Below are 15,887 nucleotides of genomic sequence, written 5' to 3'. Positions count from 1 at the left end.
TTTCTCCGAACCCCGCATATAACGGGAGCTTAGTGCACCGAATTACCCTTTTTAAATTTTTAGTTTGCTCAAAAAATAAAAAATCATACTTAATTTTAAAAGGTTCATCAATTACAAGAAAAATAAAAATAAAGTAATTTACTAAATAACTGATAAAAAGAGAGACAACTAGCAAACATTACGCCTTTTAAGTATTACCACAATCAACTAAACCATCATCCGCCATTTTTATCACCAATTACCTCTTGTTGCTAGCCTCCACCATTAGTAGTCACCTTACAATACCATTCACCTTCATCCTTGAACACCACCAACAACCAAAGGTGGAGCTAGTTTATTAGGAATGGTTCGATATTTTTTTCTTAAACATTATATTTGTCCTAGAAAATTTATTAAATATATCTTAATATATAATTACGAATCCAGTTACTATCAAGAGCTATATATTCTATAACAAATGCAGAACGCATAAGTTTCAAATTCTGACATTGCCTCTGCCAACCAACAGCTATTTCACAATCAAACCATCACTGTATAACCATTACTTCTAGCCATCACTGCATAACCACCGGCCACCATTAAACAATTACTATCGCCTATAATCACATACACGTTCAAATGCTTAGAAATAATTCGTCTTAATCATTCAATCATCATATGTTTATTCAAACTTAAATATCTTAATCTTAACAAAAATTGAAAAAAAAGAGCTCTTAATTACGTACAGGAACCATTAAGAACATTTCCCTAAAGTAAGGGCAGGGAGAAGTGCAACAATAGCCACTTTCAAACCTGTTATTTAAAATATATCAACAATTTATGATATATTTAAAGATTAGCCAATTCATCCAAACTTCAGGACTAAGTATTCTGAATTTAAAATTCAGGACATAGTATCTTGAACTTTTGAGCTGCTAATTTGAAACTCAAGACTAAGTATTTTAAATTTCTGAACTACTAATTTAAAATTCTGGACATAAGATTCGAACTTCTGCACAATTTTTGAATTTTAGGACACGATATCCTGAAGTTTCAACTTTGAGGTTTAAAGTCTAGGACGTTGTGTTCTAAAGTTTGAGCGAAATTAGCTAATCTTTAAATACATTGTAAGCTATGGATAGGGGTGGCAAGATGGTTAAAAGAAAACAGTTAATCACCCATATTTTTTACTAAAAAATGGTTTGGATAATGAACTTTTTAAAAACGGGTCAAATATGGATAAGAACCTGCATATTATCCATTTAGAAAATACATAACCAATGGATAACTAATGGGTCTAACTTTTATATTTGTAAAGCCTCAAATTGGGAGTTCCTCAAGTTAGGGAGACTAAGAATTCTCCCAAAGGTGATCATATGCAAGAAGTCATGGATAATATGGTTACCCATATTATCCGTCGGTTAATCCATTTTTTATCCGTATTAAATATGTATCTAATTGAATAATTTATCCGTTCGTTTTCAACCCGAATTATATTCGATCCGACCCGCTCGTTTATCGCTCCTAGCTATGAATATATTTTAAAAAACATGTTTAAAAATGACTATCGGGGCTGGTGTCATTTCCACGTAAGGGTACCCAAGTGAACGAACCCATTCTATGTTCTTCCTTGAACGTCAAATTCAACTATTGAAACGTGTCATGCAAAGAGCTTCCAAAAGCACCACGTACGTAACTCTACTACTCTCTCTTTCCCTATACATCCTGCCACGTTCGTCTCCCTCTCCTCTAACTTTCTTCTTTATTCTACTGCCCATTATCTTGCTAATTCCAGCTCTCTGATTATGGCTAACTCATCCTCCATTTCCATCTCAAATATTCAACTCCAACACTTAACTCACATCACAGATTACTTGAATACTCTCCAAAATTACACTAACCTGTAAGTAATTTTCCTACGTTATGTGGCCCAATAAAATTTCTATAATTAATATTTAATTAATGAGCAAATCTCATTCGTCCGATTGGTTACTTGATTGACGTACCAGATTAAGTGAGAATCTCTATAAATTGGTCCTCCCCCATTAGGGTTACTGCTGTTTTCCTCTCTTCCATCCTTAAAGTTGGCGGTAACGAAAGCTAGGGCAAGGGGCGAGAAATCAATTACCGATTAACGCTTCCGCTTAAAGATGATGACTCACGATTCAGGTATGTTTTCTATAACGATTACATGTAAGATTATCATGTTCAAGATCCTGGTAGAATTACAGTTTATGCTTACATGTGGTATCACGAGTCTGGATTATTGAACAATTAATCTTCGTAAAAGAATTTTGTATATCGCAATCCTCAAAAGAACGATTAGAAAGACGCATACTTTTATAAAAAATAGTAAAGCTTTATGGTTTCTGGTTTTGTACACCGACGAAGAGCTGCTTGGATTTTGTCAATATCCTTTCAAGGTTATTTTGAGTTGACCTTTTACGGCACTAAGCCGAATATATCCAGTTACATAAAATTATGTACAATATATAAATCTGTAAAGGTGTTTAGCCAATTACGTTGAACAACTAAGGTGGTAAAGTTTTATCTCAAGTTTTCCACCATAATTTTGAATATTATGTAATGATTTGCCTTACTTCCCACACTGTGCAATAATGAAAGTTACTAACGGATGTATGTTATTTTAAAGCTATATAGAATGTTTAAATTTACACAAATATTAAATTCATGTTTATTTTATGCATGTATTGATGTTTATATAGTTTGTTAGTCACCAAAGTGAACAAACTAGATTGTTTAAAGTATTCACATGCATAAAATCTTATGATCTCTATTTTGTGTGTGCACTTATGTCATATAGTTTGTTAGTCGCCAAAGTGACCAAACTAGTATGTTTAGAAATATGCATACATAAAATTATAATTTATCCATGAAATTAATGAAATGCCTATAATTTAAAAAATAGTGGATAAATTAATTTTTACTATTGCTAGAACTTAAGGATTTACCCAAATGTGCATCAATTATTCTATGAATAGTGAATATGATGGGGTAAATTAATATTCTTAGTCAAATATATATTGTCTGTCCGAAGATGACATATATATTTGGTTAAAAATATTTAATTACCTGTTAAGACTGAATGGCATTTAAATTATGATAGTGTGTCGTAGTATCTACCCAAAGGAGAATTGCGATATGCTTTAACTGTTTTGTTGAATCCATATTGATTTGTGAGCATGTATTATCTATTTTGCAGCTATTCCTTTTCATTCGCTTGCTTCGTCTGTTACTATGTTCAATGGATTGAACTTCTCTGAATGGCGTGAACAAGTCCAGTTCCACTTAGGTGTAATGGATCTTGACTTGGCTCTGTTGAATGATAAGCCCGCTGCCATTACTGATTCGAGTAGTGCGGATGAGAAGTCTTTCCATAAAGCATGGGAACGCTCTAATAGGCTAAGCCTTATGTTTATACGAATGAATATTGCCAACAATATTAAGAGTACTATTCCACAAACAGAAAGTGTCAGGGAATACCTGACGTTTGTGGAAGAACGTTTTCGTTCTGCAGATAAGTCTCTTGCTGGTACACTAATGGCTGAACTCACGACCATGAAGTTTGATGGGTCGCGTAGTATGCAAAACCATATCATCGAGATGACTAACATTGCAGCAAGACTTCAGACCTTGGGGATGAAAGTGGATGACTCCTTCTTGGTTCAGTTTATTCTGAACTCGCTACCTCCTGAGTATGGACCTTTTCAAATTAACTATAACACTATTAAGGATAAGTGGAATGTTAGTGAATTGTCCAGTATGCTTACTCATGAGGAGTCAAGACTTAAGAAACAAGGGTATCATTCAGTTAACCTCATGGTTCAAGGAGCTGGTAAAGGACTTAAAGTGAAGGCCAACAAGTTCAAGAAGAAGAAAGCACCTGCTAAAGCTCAACATGATGCTAACAAGGAACATAAGGCAGATACGTGTTGTTTCTGTAACAAGGAAGGACACTATCAGAAAGATTGCCTGAAACGCAAAGCTTGGTTCGAAAAGAAAGGTACAATTAGTGCTTTTGTATATTTCGAATCAAATTTAGTAGAAGTTCCTAATAATACTTGGTGGTTTGATTCTGGTGCAACTACTCATGTATCTACTACGTTGCAGGGATTCCTTACGATCCAAACTACAAATCCAAATAAGGATTTCTTGTTCATGGGAAATCGTATGAAGGCTCCAATTGAAGGCATATGGACTTATCGTTTGATCATGGAGACTGGACGTCACCTTGATTTATTACAGACTCTTTATGTACCTTCAGTTTCTAGGAATTTGATTTCTCTTTCAAGACTTGATGTTTTTGGATTTGATTTAAAGTTTGGAAATGGGTGTTTCAATTTATATAAGAATGCTATTTTTTATGGTTCTATCTTTCTCAGTGATGGTTTATATAAATTGAAACTCGATATTGCTTTTTCTGAATCCCTTCTTACTGTTCAACATAATGTTGGAATTAAACGTAGTTCACTAGATGAAAGTTCTGCTTACTTGTGGCATAGACGTTTGGGTCATATATCCAAAGAAAGGTTAGAAAGATTAGTAAAAAATGAGATTCTTCTGAATCTAAATTTTACTAATCTTACTATATGTTTGGATTGCATTAAGGGAAAGCAAACCAAGCATAGTAAGAAAAGTGCCACAAGAAGCACCCAGCTTCTTGAAATTATATACAACGATATTTGTGGACCCTTTGATATTCCATCTTTTGGTGGAGAGAAATATTTTATCACTTTTATCGATGATTTTTCATGTTATGGATACATCTATTTGCTGAAAGAGAAATCTCAAGCAACAGATGCTCTCAAAGTGTTTGTTAATGAGGTTGAAAGGCAATTAGATAAAAAGGTGAAAATCATTAGGTCAGATAGAGGTGGTGAATATTATGGAAAATATAATGAGTCAGGACAATGTCCAGGTCCATTTGCAAAGTTCCTCGAGGAACGTGGCATATGTGCACAGTATACTATGCTAGGACACCTCAACAAAATGGTGTTGCAGAAAGGCGCAATCGAATACTTATGGATATGGTTAGGAGCATGATAAGTAATTCCTCATTACCCAAATTATTGTGGATGTATGCTCTTAAAACCGTTGTATATTTATTAAATAGGGTTCCTAGTAAGGCAGTTCCAAAGACCCCTTTTGAACTGTGGACAGGAAGGAAACCTAGTTTAAGGCACCTGCATGTTTGGGGTTGCCCAGCGGAAGCTAGAGTTTATAATCCACAAGAAAAGAAATTAGATCTCGAACAGTAAGTGGTTACTTTATTGGTTACCCAGAGAAATCTAAAGGGTATGTGTTTTACTGTCCAAACCATAGTTCGAGAATTGTTGAAACTGGTAATGCAAGATTCATTGAGAATGGTGAAGTTAGTGGGAGTGTTGAAAAGCAAAGTGTGGAAATTAAAGAGGTGAGGGTCAATATTCTATTACCCAAAAATGTGCCTACCTCCACACAAATACCAAATATTATTCTAATTGTTGAAGAACACTTTGACAATACTGAGCAACATTTGGATGAAACACTTCATGAAGAAACTAACTCACAAATATCTGACACAAATGAACCACAAGAAATGCCATAAGAAAATCTCAAAGAGTTAGAAAATCGGCTATTTCGGATGACTACGTGGTTTATTTGCAAGAGTCAGATTTTGACATTGGTCCTAATAAGGATCCGGTTTCATTTTCACAAGCCATAGAAAGTAATGAGTCTGACAAATGGATTGATGCCATGAAGGAAGAGTTAAAATCCATGGAATACAATAAAGTCTGGGATCTTGTTGAATTGCCAAAAAGTTCTAAAAGAATCGGGTGTAGATGGGTCTTTAAGACCAAACGCGATTCAAATGGCAATATTGAGAGATACAAAGCCAGACTTGTTGCCAAGGGTTATACTCAGAAAAGAGGCATTGATTATAAAGAAACTTTTTCGCCGGTCTCAAAGAAAGACTCGTTAAGAATTATTATGGCTTTGATGGCTCATTATGATTTAGAGTTACACCAAATGGATGTGAAAACTGCCTTTCTTAATGGAGACCTCGAGGAGGAAGTTTATATGGACCAACCAGAGGGTTTCGAAACTAAAGGAAAAGGTCAAATGGTGTGTAAACTGAAGAAGTCAATATATGGACTTAAACAAGCTTCACGACAATGGTATATAAAGTTTAATGATACCATAACATCTTTTGGATTTGTGGAAAATACCGTTGATCGGTGTATATACCAAAAGATCAGTGGGAGCAAGTTTGTATTTTTAGTCTTATATGTTGATGATATTCTACTTGCTGCTAATGATTTAGGCATATTGTGTGAGACTAAAGATTTTCTCTCTAAGAATTTTGAAATGAAAGATATGGGTGAGACATCCTATGTGATAGGAATAGAAATATTCCGTGATAGATCACAAGGATTATTGGGATTGTCTCAGAAAGGCTATATCGAAAGAGTTCTAGAGAGATTTAATATGAACAATTGTTCAGCAGGAATTGTTCCAATTCAAAAAGGGGACAAATTTAGTCTCATGCAATGCCCTAAGAATGATGTAGAGCGAAAGGAAATGGAATCAATTCCTTACTCTTCTATTGTTGGCAGTCTGATGTATGCTCAGACTTGTACAAGACCGGATATTAGTTTTGCGGTCGGAATGTTGGGAAGATATCAGAGTAACCCAGGAATTGATCATTGGAAAGCTGCAAAGAAAGTTTTGAGGTACCTGAAAGGAACGAAGGATTACATGCTCATGTATAGGAGATCCAAGCATTTGGAAGTTGTTGGATACTCGAATTCAGATTTTGCTGGATGTTTTGACACTAGAAAATCCACGTTTGGTTATTTGTTCCAATTAGCTGAAGGAGCAATATCGTGGAAAAGTGCCAAACAGTCTGTTATTGCTACATCCACGATGGAAGCAGAATTTGTGGCATATTTTGAAGCCACAATTCATGCATTATGGCTGCGAAACTTTATTTCAGGACTTGGGGTTGTCGACACCATTACCAAGCCGCTGAAAATTTACTGTGATAATTCTGCAGCAGTATTCTTCTCCAAGAACGATAAGTACTCCAAAGGTGCCAAACATATGGAATTAAAGTACTTTACTGTCAAGGAGGAAGTTCAGAAACAAAGAGTGTCACTTGAGCATATTAGAACTGATCTCATGATTGCAGATCCATTAACGAAAGGTTTACAGCCAAAGATATTTAAAGAACATGTACATAGAATGGGTCTTGGCTGTATTTATGACTGATGTATTTATGATGTTTTGACACTCTGAGCTCATTTATATGTTTCTGATATACATTAGTGATTTCCTGTTTCTCATAATGGTGTACACATTATTGTTTTGAGATATTACAGGATAAGTCTCAATGAGATATTATTGTGGACCATAATATTTTATAACTTATGGACCTGATATGATGAGTTGCTAATGTTGTAGTATATGGAAGGGAGTATGTAGATAAATTATATATAACCGCCATAACTCACATTTAGTAGTTTATCGTATTATGGTATTTATGATGGACATTATAGAAGAGATTTGTTTATGCGCGACTAATGTTCATATATTAAATATTAATATTTATGTGATTATTAGGCCAAATGGGAGAATGTAAGTAATTTTCCTACGTTATGTGGCCCAATAAAATTATGCCCATAATTAATATTTAATTAATGAGCAAATCTCATCCGTCCGATTGGTTACTTGATGGACGTACCAGATTAAGTGAGAACCTCTATAAATTGGTCATCTCCCCACCCATTAGGGTTACTGCTGTTTTCCTCTCTTCCATCCTTAAAGTCGGCGGTACGAAAGCTAGGGCAAGGGGCGAGAGATCAATTACCGATTAACGCTTCCGCTTAAAGATGATGGCTCACGATTCAGGTATGTTTTCTATAACGATTACATGTAATATTATCATGTTCAAGATCCTGGTAGAATTACACTTTATGCTTACATAACCCCCTGACAAAAACCCATTTTACCATTCAGTCCCTGGGTTTTACCTTACCCCAGCTGATTTCGTCCTACGCAACAACATCATCGATCTTTCTGGAACTTTCCAATCTCCTACACCTTCTTTAGCTTACCACAGAGCTGGGCCCCGCAAGCAAATCTTGTTCAACCCTAGCACTGTAAAAGCCGCTATTGTAACGTGTGGTGGTTTGTGTCCTGGTTTGAATACTGTTATGAGGGAATTAGTTGTTGGGTTGTGGGAAATGTATGGAGTTAGAGAGATTTTTGGTATCAAAGCGGGTTTATCGCGGATTTTATAGTTATGAGCCTGTTTTACTGAACCCTAAAATGGTTGATGATTGGCATAAGAGAGGTGGTACTGTGCTTGAGACGTCTTGGGGTGGTTTGATTTGAATAAGATTGTCAATGCTATTCAAGATCATGGCTTTAATCAGGTTTAATTTTTATTCTTGCTATAATGTGCTTGTACTTTTTTATCAGTGGCGGAGCCAAGAATTTTGACGAGGGGTTTCAAAGAAATTGAAAAAATGCAATACTTGGTACTTGAATCTATATTTGCATTTGTTAAGAGGATTCAAATTTTTTGATATACATAAAACATTGTTTTTATCCTAATTAAGCAGCATTAATTTTCGTCGAATTGATTCATGGCTTCGTCAGTATTTGGTGTCTTTTGTTTCAAAAACATCAATAGTCAAATATATCTCATAGAGAGAAAGATGGTGTCATAGGTATTATAGAGAAAAAGATGGTGTCACTTATACTCCCTCTGTTCCAGTTTATGTGGACCTATTTCCTTTTTGGTCCGTTCCAAAAAGAATGAACCCTTTCTAAATTTGGTAACAATTTAGCTTAAAGTTACAACTCTACCCTTAATGAGAAAGTTTTTATAACCACACAAATACTCTGGGCCCCATTTGGACTTGTTTAGGACCACAAATTCCAAAAGTCTTCATTTTTTTCTTAAATTCCGTGTCCAGTCAAACAGATTCACATAAATTGGAACGGAGGGAGTATAATTTAATAATATTTACATAGTAATTTTTTAAATTTGTGTAAATATGGGATAAATGTGCTATTAATTTGTTATTTTTTAATACTATTTTACTTATTGACGCAGTACACACGTGCACATACATTAAAACTAGTTGAGAAAAAGATGGTGTCATCGGTATTGTTAGAAATTATTAGTACTTAATATTAAGATGACTTAAATTTGTAAAATATTAAGACGACTTAAATTTCTGAGCATATAAGAGCTTAATTTTATTTTCGGAGAAAAAAAATGGTGTGTGAATGAATGGAAATGGTTCATGAACTTTCTAAACGTTCATTTCAAAAGAATCTAGACAAAAATCCCAACGAATTTGGATAAAAATAAGTTGCACCAGCCGGGAATCGAACCCGGGTCTGTACTGTGGCAGGATATTATTCTACCACTAGACCACTGGTGCTGTAATCATCGTGTTGCTCAATAGTTTTACAAAACTATCTGCAGTTGGATACATCTGTTCTAAAGTAATATCAACCAATAATTTACCAAACAAAGGGATATATATGAGCTTTTCATAAAGTAATCCCGGTCAATATGATATTTATCTTGATTTAGATGGCTAAAACATGGCAATACGTAAATAAGTTGGTGTATGTGGTACAAGTTGGTTATTCTTCAGGTTTTTTTGTGTGGTGGAATTATATATTTGAGCTACCTCCTTCTAGTATGATGTATATACATGTGAATGTTTATTGGGACGTTTATTCTCTATTTATTGCTAGATGCTTAAGAAATTAGCTAACTGCTAGTGATATATATATATATATGTGTCCAGAGGCGGATCCAAAATTTTAAGTTTATGAGTTCCTATAACAATCTCAAGTTAATCTACATGATAACTGGACCAACGAACTGGGTTCCAAGCTAAATATTCTTATACTTTTAATGAATTTTTTAGTACAAATACAGGGTCTATGCAAAAGTTACTGGGTTCACGAGAACCCGTAACCTTTGCTCTAGATCCACCCACGATTGTGTCAAGCTGATCAGGCGGGGGCGTGTTTTTCACTTTTAGGTTATGTTGTTGCTTGGATTCTCCGAAAATGTGGACGGGTGTGTGTCGGATCCTCCAAACTTAGTGCATTTTTGGAGGATCGGACACGGGTGGGGAAGCAATTTGGAGAGTCTGCGCCATAGCTTTCGGATTAATGTTGCAGCTCTTAATTAAGATATCAACTGCATATGGTGCTCATTGAATTATTTGTCTCTGTGAATATATGATTGAGCAGGTTTACATCATAGGAGGAGATGGTACAATGCGCGGAGCAGTGAAGATATTCTGAGGAAGTAAAACAACGAAAATTATATATGTCAGTGGTCGGAATCCCAAAGACAGTTGACAATGATGTTGGCATTACAGACAGATCATTTGGGTTCCTAACTGCAGTAGAGATGGTGCAACAAGCGATTAATGCTGCTCATGTAGAAGCTGAGAGTGCAGTAAATGGCATAGGGCTGGTTAAACTTATGGGTCGCAGTACAGGTCATATTGCATTACATGCAACGTTAAGTAGTCGTGACGTCGATTGTTGTTTGATTCCCGAGATTGACTTCTACTTGGAAGGTAATGTTGAATTGTACGACCATCTCAGTATTTATTTTATTTTTTGGGTGGCGATATGTTGCTTGCACTCCAGTATCGTGTAAAATATAGTACCGTATATTTTTTGGGTAGTGATGAGACTTGAACCTAGGCTCTGTTGCTTGCGCTCTGATATCATGTTGAATTGTTTGATCAATCTCATTTAAAAGGTTAAGCCGTTAGAGAGAGCATATTTTTAATAGTTAATTATATTGTCTCAACAGGCAAAGGAGGGTTGCTGGAATTTCTTGAGGCTCGACTAAAGGAGAGCGGACACGCGGTGTTGGTAGTTGCCGAGGGTGCAGGACAAGATATAATTCCGAGGACAGAATCTCAGAAAACAGAGAAGGACGAGTCGGGCAACCTGGTTTTCTTGGATGTAGGAGGGTGGTTGAAGTCAGAACTCAAAAATTGGTGGAGCAGGGATCATCCGAACGAGTTGTTCACGATAAAATACATAGATCCTACGTATATGATACGCGCAGTTCCTGCAAATGCAACGGATAATTCGTACTGCACTCTGCTGGCGCACTCGGCGATTCATGGAGTTATGGCAGGGTATACTGGATTTGTTTGTGGACCGATAAATGGAAACTATGCATATATTCCAGTAGATGAGGTTGCTAAGGCAAAGAACAAAGTTGATACTAAAGATCATAAATGGTCATGGGTCAGATCTGTTAGCAATCAGCCCGATTTCATTAGAAGTTAAAAAGCTTTTGGAAGGCTTCTGCTGTAGCATCGAATACTTGGGACAATTCTGTGTACTTCAATGATCTATTTGGACACACTGTTAGTCCGCCTCGTTCTTTTTCTTTTTACTAGCGCCCAATGTGTACTCCGAAATTCTTAAATATGCGTAATCTACTATTTATAATTGAAAACTTTATCCTTTTAGTCAATAAAATTTTCACCAACACCTGCTACCATCACGGTCCAGTTCCAAGTGAGAACTTGGAAGGTTGATAAATCAGTGAAATTTACAGAATATAGAACACAATGCACATGGTCACCACCACTTTCATCTAAAACAATTCACACTTATTGAGAAAACGATATTATTCCAATCATTTTCATTGTTCTGTCAATTTGTTGGCGAGATGGCATTGCCTTTGGTCGGACCCTTTGTCCGAATAAGAAGGTTATTCTCAGAACAAATGGGAGCTCTGGCAAATTCCTTAAAAATAGTCTTTGACTATTTGCCATTTTCTTTACACAACCTGGTCCTCTTATCCACTACTCGTTGGTGGTTAACCAATTTCAAGCGTGTGCTTTCCAATATGTGATGTAGTTGTTATCCAGCTTCATGAGTGCACTCTTTATTCCTGAAACACTGTGCAGGCTAGGGTAGTTCTTGTGTGCTTTCCAATATGTGATGTAGTTGTTATCCAGCTTCATGAGTGCACTCTTTATTCCTGAAACACTGTGCAGGCTAGGGTAGTCCTTTTGTTCTGAATGTGTTGTAGGCACACCTCTTTTATCCACAGATGTTCGAGTTCAAGTATGTAAGCAATTTTACCGAAAAGATTGCAATCAGCTTATCCTGTAAAGCAGAGTAGTCACACGTATAACTGGGAGTACCTGCAAAGAGAAAAAGGAGCAAACATTTTACAAACATAGGCACATGTTAGCTGAAAAATAACACTTGCTATATTAACTTTTTATCCAATTGTATATCCACCAAAATACAAAGGTAAATATGGGAAAAATTCTACGAATCACTTATTTATGAGACAAAATTAACAATTTAAGCCATCTGATAAAAAATTAAAGGCAAAAAAATATACTTTGCAACAATAGAGTGCATCGAGGATTTGCATCAATTAAACGACAAAGAGAACAAACTGAAGAAGAATCATAATAAGCACATATGGTCAAGCACTAACCATTCAAGCAGCCATAGAAGGACAAGAACAAGTGAGAACCCATAGAAGCACTTATAACCCAAACCCGCAGAAACCAAAGTAAACCGAGAAACACATAAGTTTAGTTGAGGCTTTGATCAGAGGGAAAAGGATTAAAGCAGAAAGAGAAATTTTCTCAAACACCTAGTAAGAGAGTGGAGAAGAAAAACACAGAATTAAGAATTAGATGCAAACAAAACCTAGAGAACGAACAAGAATAACAGAATTGGTACCGAGCAAAAGCACAAATAAGAGCAGAAAATGCAACCAAACTGTATGTGTAAAAATGGGGGAGGACGTGTGCTACCAACACGGGCAAATGGGAAGAGCTCTGTGTGTGTAAAACAGGCAGCACTTGAAAAGCATGTTGATGCGTTCTGCATATTTACTATGTCCAGAATTGTGCAAGATGTGTCATACAAGAAAAGATTAGTCTTTTACAGGCTCAATCTATTATCCAAGTCGGAGATGGTTTAACGGAAAATAAATTATAAATGTCAAATCTACGAAAACAGAAAAAGGCACAAAGTGGATGCAAATAGTTTAAATATGCAATCAGATATATTGGATCCGCTTAGGAACAGAAATGGAATGCAAATGATACAGTTGCACCATATGGTAGCAGAGAATACCTTCGTAATGGTAGGACCAAAAATATATAGCTCAGAATCAAACTCTTGCAAGCGCGCAACCTCTATAGCATTCCCAGATAACAGATGCACTGGAAATTGGTTCAAGCCTCCTATATTAGAACTAATGGTTGAAAAGCCAGTAGAAAAGACAAACGGAACAGGATTAGTGCTCGATCACCCAAGCCCATTAAATCCAGCTCATATAACACATGTGACGGTAGAGTAAACAATAATACACCAAGAAATACAGCATCATCTAATCATTTATTTACTGTAATTTTGAAAGAATTTTAACTAAATTTGCTAGTTTGCCTCTGTAATAAATAAATGAAAGAATGTGGAAACTAAAAAGAAATAGATAAGTAGAAGAAAAGGGAGAGTATGAATTAGTGGAGAACAATTAGGCACCACAAGAATAAAGTTAATAACATAGTGCGGACAACATTACAGAGCTAAGAACACTAAAAGTTTGTTTGCTCAACTACTGAAGGATTACATGCACCAAATCCCCTAAGCATTCACAATTATTAATTTACTAAATATGTATGCTTTCTTACCTTCAGAGGGTCAAAATACTAAGCAGAAAATAATGACAAAAAACTTCCACAGAACCAACTGTCCAAAATCGTGATGTATTTCCTTCGGTAAGCAAAGTGTCCAATTGCAATGGTGTCAAATGATTTGAACAGCTTGGACATTTACATTAATACTTATTGTACTTTTTCATTTTATTTTTGTAAATACTCTCTGTGCATCTTACTAATAGGAGTAGCAAGATTAGCTAGTCCTTCATATGGAAGTTGTTGTACTATAATGTGTATAACCGGGAGGAAAAAAACCGACACAACGAAAGAATTCGATAAGATTACCAAGTATAGACAATATCCTCAAATAATGGTAACGATGAAATTGGAAAAAATTAGAAAGTCAATAAGTCATCCATGTACTAAATAGATTCTTCATAGTGCTTATATATGAATTGCATTGTGAAAACAATCATACTGTATTGACATCTCAAGCTCCAAAGATGAACCAAACAAACCAAAAAACAGATAGATAGCTTATGATATTTGTAGAACTTTGGAGGAAAAGGATAATTTCAAATGGATGAACACTTAATCACACAAGTTTGATTGTGGATCAATAAACCCTCCTCCTTTATTGGGGCTTGGAATGCTGTGTTGTAGTATAACTGAAATACAGGCGGAGTTAAAATTTTTGCCATTCAGTTCTTCAGGTAGACAACAACAACAACAACAACCCAGTATAATCCCACTTAGTGGGGTCTGGGGAGGGTAGTGTGTACGCAGACCTTACCCCTACCCTAGGGTAGAGAGACTGTTTCCAAATAGACCCCCTACATCCTTCCCTCCAAGAACTTCCCACCTTGCACTTGGGGAGACTCGAACTCACAACCTCTCGGTTGGAAGTGGGGGTTGCTTACCATCAGAGCAACCCCTCTTGTCTTCAGTTCTTCAGGTAGAGTTCATAGGAAATTCTATTATAACAAAGTTTTTGGTGGAATAAGGCTCAATATGGTAGAATTAACACTGAAGTACAATAAACCCGCACAGTGTTCCACTTTATTTGATGCTTCAACACATTTAAAATGAAAAGGAAGAGTAGAGGACATTCACCTATATGAGGCTGTACAGTAAAAGATAAGCTGTATATTTATGAACACTTGTTTGGTTCTTTGGAATCCATCAATTATGCCAGTTCAAGTTTCCTTTTTACCTGTAAATATTTCCATCCGAAGTTCTCAATGAGATGTTTAAAAAATATCACCGTATCTATTAAAGATTCTATCTTTTACCCACCAAATTAAGTTCTGTCACCGCACATAATTTATCTAAAATCAAAATTAGCAGCCCGTTCTTCTCCCAAGTGGAACAAGAAATTAAATTGACAAACAAATAATAAACATTTAGTAAACACTCTGACTCATTCAAGAATTTCCTCAAACACCTAAAGAGCAAAGACAACTCCACATATTAAACTTTCCGTGCAGCAAAAGCCTAGCATCCCATGAAAGATGGCAGAGAGAAACAAAAGATAAGAAGAAGAAAACTCACAGGAAAACAATAACCGAAACGAAAAATTCGGCAAATTGTACAGCTAACAACAAGAAGAGCGAGGGGAGAGAAGGTCGCAGTCGCAAAGGAGTTTGAAGATTGTTAAACTTTTCAGATGTTGCTAGATTAACACACAAAGCGTTAAAATTGGACGTATCTCAGTGCTCCCCTCCTGACCATAAAAACAATTTACTGCTAATACTATAGAATTGAACCCAATTATTCCACAGTCAAGAAATTAAACCCAAAACAATAGTAGAAATCTAGAAAAAGGCTTAATTCATTCAATAATTGCCTCGAACACCTAAAGAACAAAGGCGATTGAGACATTAAACTTTCTGTGCAGCAAAGCCCTAGCATGTCATCAAAGATTAAATAGAGAAACACAAGATGAGAAGAAGAAAACTCACAAGAAACAATGATCCCAAGAGGAAAATTCTCGAAACTGCAAAGATATCAGGGAATTCGCAGACGGCGGAGCTTTTGAACTATTTCTAGATGGGTACAAAGCGCTGAATCTTTTTAATGCAGAGAACGCTGCGTCTGCCACGTTTCTCAAATTAAGGCAGAAGGACAATATTACCCTTATAAAGACTAGGCAGACATGTCGTTCAGGTGCCTGCTGACTCCCTCTTATAAGATAGTAGGAAGTACTCC

General features: G+C 35.9%; 1 long non-coding RNA gene, 1 other non-coding gene and 1 pseudogene across 2 annotated transcripts; 1 reads left to right on the top strand and 2 right to left on the bottom strand.

Moving 5' to 3' along the window:
- Window positions 1–1,703: 1,703 nt before the first annotated feature.
- On the top strand, window positions 1,704–12,200 carry LOC107785317 (ATP-dependent 6-phosphofructokinase 2-like; annotated as a pseudogene).
- TRNAG-GCC (transfer RNA glycine (anticodon GCC)) lies at window positions 9,367–9,437 on the bottom strand. The gene has a single exon. It is a non-coding gene; the product is annotated as a tRNA-Gly (tRNA).
- On the bottom strand, window positions 11,661–15,808 carry LOC142181659 (uncharacterized). The gene is made up of 3 exons (XR_012710547.1): window positions 15,641–15,808; window positions 14,793–14,892; window positions 11,661–12,200 (listed from the first exon to the last, which is right to left on the bottom strand). It is a non-coding gene; the product is annotated as an uncharacterized LOC142181659 (long non-coding RNA).
- Window positions 15,809–15,887: the final 79 nt, after the last annotated feature.

This window comes from Nicotiana tabacum, chromosome 6 (assembly GCF_000715075.1).
Source record: "Nicotiana tabacum cultivar K326 chromosome 6, ASM71507v2, whole genome shotgun sequence".
Lineage (NCBI taxonomy): Eukaryota > Viridiplantae > Streptophyta > Magnoliopsida > Solanales > Solanaceae > Nicotiana > Nicotiana tabacum.
This window is presented reverse-complemented; position numbering and strand designations above follow the sequence as displayed.